At 44.7% G+C, this 9100-nt stretch overlaps 1 protein-coding gene across 3 annotated transcripts in view; it reads left to right on the top strand.

The window, feature by feature from the left end:
* The first annotated feature begins 471 nt into the window (after nucleotides 1–471).
* Nucleotides 472–9100, top strand: part of FAM20B (FAM20B glycosaminoglycan xylosylkinase) — a 41014-nt gene continuing 32385 nt past the window's right edge. Inside the window, exon 1 of one of the 3 annotated variants that reach the window (XM_072946038.1) lies at nucleotides 472–671. The gene's annotated coding sequence lies outside the window, so the exon portion shown is untranslated. The other 2 variants (XM_072946040.1, XM_072946041.1) reach the window with 2 other exon arrangements.

Genomic DNA, 9100 nt, shown 5'->3' with positions numbered 1-9100 from the left:
GCAATTTGGCCTCTTTGGGGCAAAGGGGATACATTTATATGGGCAGAAGCAGAAGTCGAGGCAAGTTAAAAGAGCAAAAGGGGGAAGGAAATTGCATCTCACAAAAAGAACGTGACCTAAGGGACATCAACTTCTAGTCCTGCTGCCTGGCTGCCTAACTGCTTACAGGGAAAAAAGAAAGAAAGAAAGAAAAAGGTGAAGACAAGAGAGAAGTGAGAGGTCAGTTTATGTAAGCGGGGTGGGGCCGGGCGGCAGGGAGTTGCAGGAGAGAGACGTGAGCCGGCGTCGAGGGAGTTAAGCGGGACCGGCCCGGGACGCACAGGGTTAAGGGGGGCGGTCCGGAGCAGGTCCCGTAGGCCCGCCCACCGGAGGGCGGGGGTGCGGCCTCGCGGAAGAAGCCCCTGGATTGGTCGCGGGGAAGGCGTTACGCTAGGACGGTACCAACAGTCGCGAGGCGCGGAGGCGGGGGGTGGGTGTGGGACCGCTGGCTCAGCGCGGGGAGAGGTGGCCAGGGAATGGCCGGGCCGGGGGTGGGCGGGAGCCGCAGTGGCGGCGGTTGGGAGCGGTGAGCGCGGCGTGGGGCTGCCCCTCCCCGGAGGCGGCGGGGGCGGCCGGGGCCGCGCCGCACCGCACCGCGCGGGCGGCCATGGAGCGAGCCTAGGGCCCGGCAGGTGAGCGGCGTCGGGGAGGGAGAGGGCGCGCGACCCCCGCCCCCGGCGCGGCGGGCGGGAAAGTGCGGGCCGGCCCGCGGGCGGGGCGCGGTGCGTGGCGCGCGCGGGGCGGGGGCCGCCTGGGGGCGGGGCGCCTCCCTGAGGGGCCGGGCGCCGGTGCCCCGAGCGGTCCCCGAGCCGCAGCTGCTGCGGAGACCCGCCGGGGCCGCGCGCCCCTCCTCGCTGGCCGCGAGCGGGCTTCTGCGGGAGTCGCGGCTGAAGGGACGCGGCTGAGGCCGCCGCCTCCTCGGCCCTCCTCAGGCGCGGGCCTTAACTGGGGGCCCCTGGGGTCCATCTAGTGACCCAGCCTCGCGCCTGGACGCGGTCCTTAGAGACGACTAGCCCCAGGGCGCCCTCGTGTCCTGCCGGGCGCCCGGTGCGGCGTCCCGAGGGGGGTTGCGCGCCCGCGGGCCCACCTCGTGGCCGGGAAGCGCGAGTGACCTCCAGGCCCCAGGCTGGGTAACCGTGCGTAGGGGTCCGCGGTCTCCTCGGGGTCGTACACCCCGCTCGCAGTCGGGCACAACTTAAGGAAATGATACGGTCGTCCAAAGTGGGTTGCGCTTGAGATTTCATTTCCGGGTGCGATGGCCGGGCGATTAAAAGCACCGAAACGTTGCCATTAATGATAAGCGTGAGCAGTTGTCAAGCAGCGTCCTTGATTGTGGGATCTGATTAAGGAGTTTCATTCTAATCAGGCTTCTGTTACCTGCAAGTCTCTGGGTAGGATGAGAAGGGGGAGAAGAATGTTGAAGGGAAAGTGAAGGGGGACAGGGTATGTATGATTGGTCATTATGGAATTATTAGCCCTTTAAATAGCCATATCATCATTTGGGTGAGGAGTTCATAACTGGGGAAGATGAGAGATGCTTAATACAGCGACTGGAGCCTAGGGCCGAGTATCAGTTATCAATCCCACTCAGCCAGTTTCCCTCTGGAGGTTTCATTTCTCACCTTGAAAAGAAGGAATAGGAATTTGGCATCGTTTAGCTTTTAAATTGTAGGACTTTATAACTATGTAATGTGGTAGTTAAGATTGCTGTTTACCTACTATTCCTGGCCTCCATGTGTTATAAATGAATGCGTAAATTTCACTGGGTTTATTATTTTAAGTTGGGTTAGAGACCTCAGTGTGCTTACCATTACATTCCTTGAATTTATGCAGGACCTTTGAGCTAAGCCTTAGAGCACTAACACATGTATTGTTATCATCAAGACATGACTTTGAGAAACTGAGATACACATGTTAAAGATGCTAAATTATTTGCCTAGACTTAGAGCCAAACTAAGGTAGATTTAAATTAATGTTTTGTGTTAAATTGATAACCTCAAGTTTGTGAAGATGTTGGACTTTGGTCCCTAGAACCATACAGTAGAATCAGTCAACAAGAGGACCTTCCACCTTTGGAAGGGTTTGTCAAAAGAGAATTGAGTGGTGGCGCAAGCAGTAGGGGAGGATATAGCTCAAGTGGTAGAGTGAGTGCATGCACGAAGTCCTGAGTTCAATCCCCAGTACCTCCTCTAAAAAAATAAATAAATAATAAAACGTGATCACCTCCCCCCTGCCAAAAAATAATAAAAAATAACACAATTTTTTAAAAAAAGGCACAAGCAATCAATTTAGATTCAGAGCCCCGCTAATAATAGTGCAGTGGTAGAAATGAGTGGGGGTAAAAGATGATCAGGAAATCTTGGAACTTAAAGCTTCTCTGCAGTGTGACTGGTAAAAATGTGACATTGACTTGTTCTGTTTGTTTCTCTGGAACTACGATTTGATTAAAGAATGAAAATTGGAAACCACGTACCCTGGTTACTTTGAATTTGGGAACAAACCGCAGTTTTTATCATTAACTCTTTATGTCTTAGAATTATTTTATGTTGAGTTGAGGTTCCTTGACTTTTAGTCCATTCTCTTGATTTCCGTTTGTAGACTTCAGCCCTTTCACATAACATTAAAGCTTCTGCTTTTTATCTTTTCTGAATTTTTAATTTCTAAATGAAATTTTCTTTGTTTCTTTTACTTTCAGGGCAGACTTCAGCTTCCTACACTTTGTGTGATCATCATTTCAATAGTGTAAACCCTGAAGCCAGATATTTCAGCTCTTAAATTGATAACTTTTTAAAATAGCACCACAGTGGTTGTCTCTTGGTGATTGCTGTAATGGCGTAGTAGAAGCAGGAGTCTGCTTTTTGAATTCTGTGGCCACAGTTGCAAACGGTAAAAAGGAGATTGTCTAATGGAGCTGATGTCAGGCCACTCTGGGACTAAGTGCCAGGTGGTTTTGGGGAGGCAAACATAGTTACTGTGAGGCACTACAGCGTGTTGTCATAAGTGATGATGATTGATTGACTCTTCTTTTTGCACCTAATGGTGCATAGTGCATAGTTGGTTTGTAGGAAATGTTTGGTGGTTGAATGAATGAATGGAAAGCAGTCTGAGGAAGGGGGAAATATTCTAGTGCAGATAATAAACTGTTTAGCTCCTCTTTAAAAGAAAAAAAAGCCAAGAAAGTGTGTTTCAGAGTCCTGCAGAAAATAGGCTGTTGAGATGGGTATCTGTAAGGGGTTTTCCTTGCTGGAGCTGCCTTGAGATCTGAGTGAGACTGCGAGGTGTTCTAGCCACCTGCAGCCTGCGGTCCTCCGGTCAGGCGCAGCTTCACAGACTTGTTCCCGCAGCCTTCTCTGGTTAGGCTAACTGAGCAGTTGGATTGGTAGTCACAATTTTTGCACTAATAGAGGAACTGGAGCTCTCGGTAATGGCCACACCAGTATCACTGATCCTGAGTGTGCATCTTCTTGTCCTTTATTTTTGATAGGAGAGGGGAGTTATCCCTCCCTGAAGTGCTTCTCCAGCAGCTCCTCATTCCACACCTGTATGTCTTTCCCTCCTTTCCTTCCTCGAGCTGCCTCTGTAACCCTCAAGTACTAATGAATTCACTAGCACAGACCTGGGGGTACAGAAGACCTTACTTTGCAACTTAAACTAGCTTTTGACCGACTTATAATGTCAACATCACTGCTAGAGCCATCTAGGAGAGAGTATAACTCAGAGCCACTTGTGATTTTGTCTTTCTTATCCACAAGCAGAAGAGGGAGGGCCTAGCTCGCGACCTGGTGAGTCTATGGAGGGTGCACCTGTCATCCCAGAACAAAATAAGAAATGAAGGCTGATGCAGAAAAGAGATACTGAGTTTTGGTGTGTGTCTGGGAGTTTGTACTTTCTGGCAAGGTAACTACCCTATGGAGGGGAAAGTGTTAATTTGGGTGCATTATAAAAGATCAGGGAATATGAAATTATGAATGTGTAACAAAACCAGGTGAGGCAGTGAAGTTGATCATTCCATGCTCTAAAATGCTGACTTTCTGCTTTCTGTATATAGCAGTGTGGGAATAAGATATTATTTGCAAAAATTGTGATTTTAGCTATATATTTGTGAAAAAATTTTTACAATGTATTATATGTTTGGTTTGCTTCTTAAAACAATATAGTTTAACCGTTATTGACTCCAGGTTATGGTTACAGATTAATCCTGCAGGGCTTTGAGGTGATTGACATATATAGGTTGTTTGCCCCCTCTGCTTTGAATTCTTGAATTTGCTCTCAGTAGTCAGCGTCTCTCTTTTCAGAGGTGGAAAAGCTGTACTTTTGCTGTTGTTAGTGTCCCTTCTGCCCTCTTTTAAATTTTTGCAGCTTCTGATCTTCTGTGTAGTAACAACCCAGATAACTCTGCATCATGAAATTGAATGCAAAACAGCTAAGTAGGCTTAGTGAGGGTTTGCCTGGCTCTTCTTTATTCGTGGATGGACTTTGTGACCATTATTTTGGCTTCCCAAAGACCTTTTGTTCATTGCTTGTTTCTTATCCTTGCTTTGGCTAGTAAAGTTGAATTCTGTATAAGTGTGTTTATATTCCTGTAGTTCTTTCTATAGGAAAAAAAAAAGAAAGAAAATGATGTGGAAATACCAGTGTTGGTTCTCATTTCAGAAAGCATTGCCAATAATACTTGAAGATCTGGTTTCAACCCTGTCTTGTATCATTCTTGGGCAGTGTCCTGGACCATCTCCAGTCTTCCTGTTAGCATTTTCAGATCATCTTTATTCCCATTCCCAACCAGTGCCAGGCACCAGCTTGGCAAGAGCAGTTGCCCTAAAAGGTGGAAGCAGGGTATACAGAAGGCAGCAATTTAAAATTGAGTGTATAAAATTGGTGTGCATATTTGGTATTTCAGCATCTTTACTGTACTGTATATCTGAACTCATTATAGGACTTAGTTTCCCTGTCTGTAAGGAAGAGAAAAAAAGAGATCATCATCAAACCAAAGAGATGAATACATTCTTAGAACTATAAAGGTCTCCCTCTCTTGCTCTTCACTCCTTCTATTCAACAAGCATTTATCGAGGACCTCTCACGTGCCCTGCACTGTGCTAACTTACTTGGAAGTAGAAAGAATAAAACAGTGGGGAGGGTATAGCTCAAGTGGTAGAACGCATGCTTAGCATGCATGAGGTCCTAGGTTCAATCCCCAATACCTCCTCTAAAGATAAATAAATAAACCTAATTACCGCCCCCCCCAAAACAGTAAACATACCCTTGTCTTGAAGAACTCACAATATAGTAGAGGAGACAGGCATGCCAAAAAATACACGTGTGTGTATTTATATTTGTGTCATACTAAAGGGATCACACCTGGAGCCACTCAGCCATCATTCATCACAGACCTGCGTGGAGTTCTTCTACTTTCAAAGTGACTGTGGCCTGTTAGCTGTACATACCCTAGAACATAAGGCTAGAAGTGTGAGGTGTTACTGTTAAACAAAGCTTACACACCTCTTTAAGAACTGTAGTGAACTGAACAGTAAAGATGGAAAACATGAAAATCTGAAGGAAATGCTATATTACTTGAAATTCCATATTTCTACACTATATAGTAGTTACATTCTATAATAGAGCCTTAAATGTGGTTATATACTGATAACTGAGCAGTAAAATACCTGGAACTTAGGAAGGTTCATTATTCCTGGCCCATTTGAAACAGAATGCAAGTTCTTGGGCATTTCCACAGTTTCTGGATCAGTGAACACCACCTGTGCTGGTTTTTTAGAACAAATCTCAATAACAGAGTAAGCTAAAGACTTGTTTCTTTTCCTTTTTCAAGGAAGAGCATTAGAAGGTTGCCCTGAATCAGGGCTTAAATGGAACAGGTTGCAGGAATTAAATTTTTTTCAAAGAGGTAATAAACACTTTTATTGCCTGTTTTGTTTTTACTCTCACAACCAGGAAGAAATACTTCCTTAAAGCTTCATTAATGCCTAGTGATCATTTTAGATGGCTTCCTTCACAGGGAACTGTTAGAGGATTTCATGTAATTCAAAGTTTACATATGTGAATAAATGTTTAAGTGGAGGTGAAAACGGTGAGGAATACTTAAACCGATTCGGAGTACATGAGAATTCAGTTTTCTATACCTGTAACTTAAAGTGACTTCAAGGCATTTATCTTAAGAGCTTTAGGACATGCAATGCTGTCATCTTTAAAACACAGATCTAGTTTTCCAAACTGAAGAGTATTGTGAAGAGCATTCTATTTCAGCCTTTTTCGTGAAACAGAAGAAGTTCATGCTTCCCATCTGTTTCACTTACGTTGAATGTGGTAGAACTGAACTTTGCAGACAAGGAAGACAGCTTGGTCAGATGAGTGACATAGCCTCCCAGTGTTCTGCTTCCCAGGGCACCCACTCTGAAGACACCTGCTTGCTTACAGTCCTAGCTGCTACTCACATTTAGGAAGGGGATATAAGACTGCTTAAACTCTTGGTAGTGCAACACGTGTGTTCAGCCCCTGGCTCTGTAATCCAGAAGACAGCGTAACCAAAGAGGGTTATTTTGCTTGCCAGTCTTTCTCCTCAGGAAGCCGTCTTTGGGTTTAGATATGGTAATAGTAACCAACGAGCAGTTACTAGGGATTGTCCAAGCACCAATTTTAGCACAATACACTATTCATTTTTGATAGTTCTGTGTGTTAGGTAATAGTGTTCTTATTTCATTTTTCATGAGGAAACTGAGGCCCAGAGAGGTTTGCAGGCATTCAGGCCTAGGCATTCTGAATCCAGAGTACACATTCTTAACCCCTCTGCTACAGAAGAGTTTGTGTTTAGAAACTACTTCTTAAGTGGAGAATTAGCAGGGAAAGGAAAACTGTGTATAACAGATACTGATTAGTGATATTATTTGGTCTTAGTTTTTGTTTTAGTTGAAGACTCACTCCCAATTAAAGGTGAAAAAGAATAATTATGCTCTTCCGGTGGGCAGTGGTGGGAGTGTAGGTGTGGGCTGGTTTTCTGGGGACAAGAGGGATTTATTCAGATACCATTTGGTATTGGACGTTTGGACTTCCTGGCTAGAAACATACAATGCTAAGTGGAAAGATTTCTGTATGCTCTTTATTTTGTTTATAGTAATTGTCACTAACCATCAGGAGAGACTGCATTTATTTCTAGGGGCAGCTAATAATAACGTAGCACAGTGCTCTAATGTCACTACCAATTAAACAAAAGGGCAGTATATCAGACTTACCCCAGGGCAAAAGTGTGTGTGTTTAAAAATTTTTTTTATTAAAGGGTTGTAATTTCTGCTATTATTTATGCTTTGGCTGAATGTAAAGGTTAGGCTTCATAAACTGGGCATGTGTTGTGTGACTTTGTGTGTGAAGTTAGCTTTGATTGCTTTAAGGTATATGAATGGATTTTAGTAAATGATCTGTTTGATATTCTGTTTCCTGTGTTGCCTACAAAAGACCCTAATTATTTATTAATCCAATCTTTATTTAATGGTTAATTTAATGTCCCCTAAATGGTTGATATGGACAGAACAGACATGAGAGTGTTGGGTTTTACAGATTATGCCCAAATCTAGTGGTTTAAGACTAAATGATTTGTTATTTCTTGTAGTTATGTAGATTGCTGGGCCCAGCTGATTGGTTCTTCTGCACACATTATATTGGCTGTGGTCACATGGGTGGCTGTATTTAGTGGGGACCTCAGATGGAACTGGAATGCCCTTAATGGCTTCACTTCTGTGTCTGACACTCAGCTGGGGCGGCCAGGTCTCTGTTATTCAGTCATCTAGCCTGGACCACTTTACGTAGTAGCTTGGTCCCAAATGGGAGAAGCTGCTAGGTCTCTTAAGGTACCAGCACACAGCCACTTCTACAGCATTCTGTGGATCAAAGCAAGTTACAAAACCAGCCCAGATTCAGGGGAAGGAAAAATAGATTCCATCTCTCTATGGGAGGAATTGTTGTTGTCTGTCTTTGTAGTAGACAGTCAACCAAAACCTCTTAATTAAATTCAGGTCTTACCTGTTATACTCATTAAACCTTTAGAGCTTTGTTGAAACCAACAATTACCAAAGAAGAAGTTTGTGAAAGTATCCTTGTAAGGATGGTGGGCAAAGAGATCGTGTGAATAAATATGAGAATATACAAGAATATATAATAAATCCCCCCACCCCGACCATCTCCTTTGCTAATAGCCCTCTGTGTGAAATGTTCATACTGGATGTTTTCCTTCTGGTACCTGGTACAAGGCATGCTCCATTCCCTTTATGTGGTAACAACTTGATCGGCAAACACAAAAACGGCTTTACTGAAGCCTTCACTTTTAGTTGCTGTGAGCAAAGGTTGGGATTTCTTTTCCGTGACCGTAGGCGAAGTAGTGTGAACTTGTCACTTGATCAGAGGGAGATTCAAGGGGGCAGTACTACTAATGAGGCTTGGAACCTCGCTGGCGGCTTGTGGGAGCCCCTGGTGAGGTAGTCAGTGCTGGGGCCAGGGGTTCCCACGTTCCTCAGCAGCCTTGTACATTGAGTTTTATCACACGATGACTCTCAGACCTCTGCGCCAATGTGTTTTCCTGTATGTGTTCCTTCAGACTCACCTTTTTTCTGTGGAACTTACACCTCTTCTCCCAAAACAATTTATAGTCATAAGTTTATCCTCATAAAGCACATATCAGACGTGTAGGATGATGTGTGTGAAGAATGAAAGTAAATGAGCTTACACAGCAAGCCTCGTTTAGCTGATGGAGCCGAGAGTGAAACGAGGGTCCAGCAGGAAAACTCCTCATGAAGTTCTACCTTCTGGAACTCCAGGCAGAGAATTTATACCAGCTTTTAGTGCGAAGACTGCCATTTGCCCTGTCTTTCTTACATTTAACAGTTTTTGAGTTACGTTATTACCTTGAGTCTGTTTGTTCCTTGAGGTAGGCTCTGTTCCACATAACAGAAGCATTAAAATAAATGGCCATAATATAACCGGATGGTGTTACACTGTTGGAGGCGTCTATCGGAGGAGGTGAGGGCGTGGAATAGCACAAGGAGACTCCTGGGAATGCAAG

Source organism: Vicugna pacos, chromosome 21 (assembly GCF_048564905.1).
Source record: "Vicugna pacos chromosome 21, VicPac4, whole genome shotgun sequence".
NCBI lineage: Eukaryota > Metazoa > Chordata > Mammalia > Artiodactyla > Camelidae > Vicugna > Vicugna pacos.
This window is presented reverse-complemented; position numbering and strand designations above follow the sequence as displayed.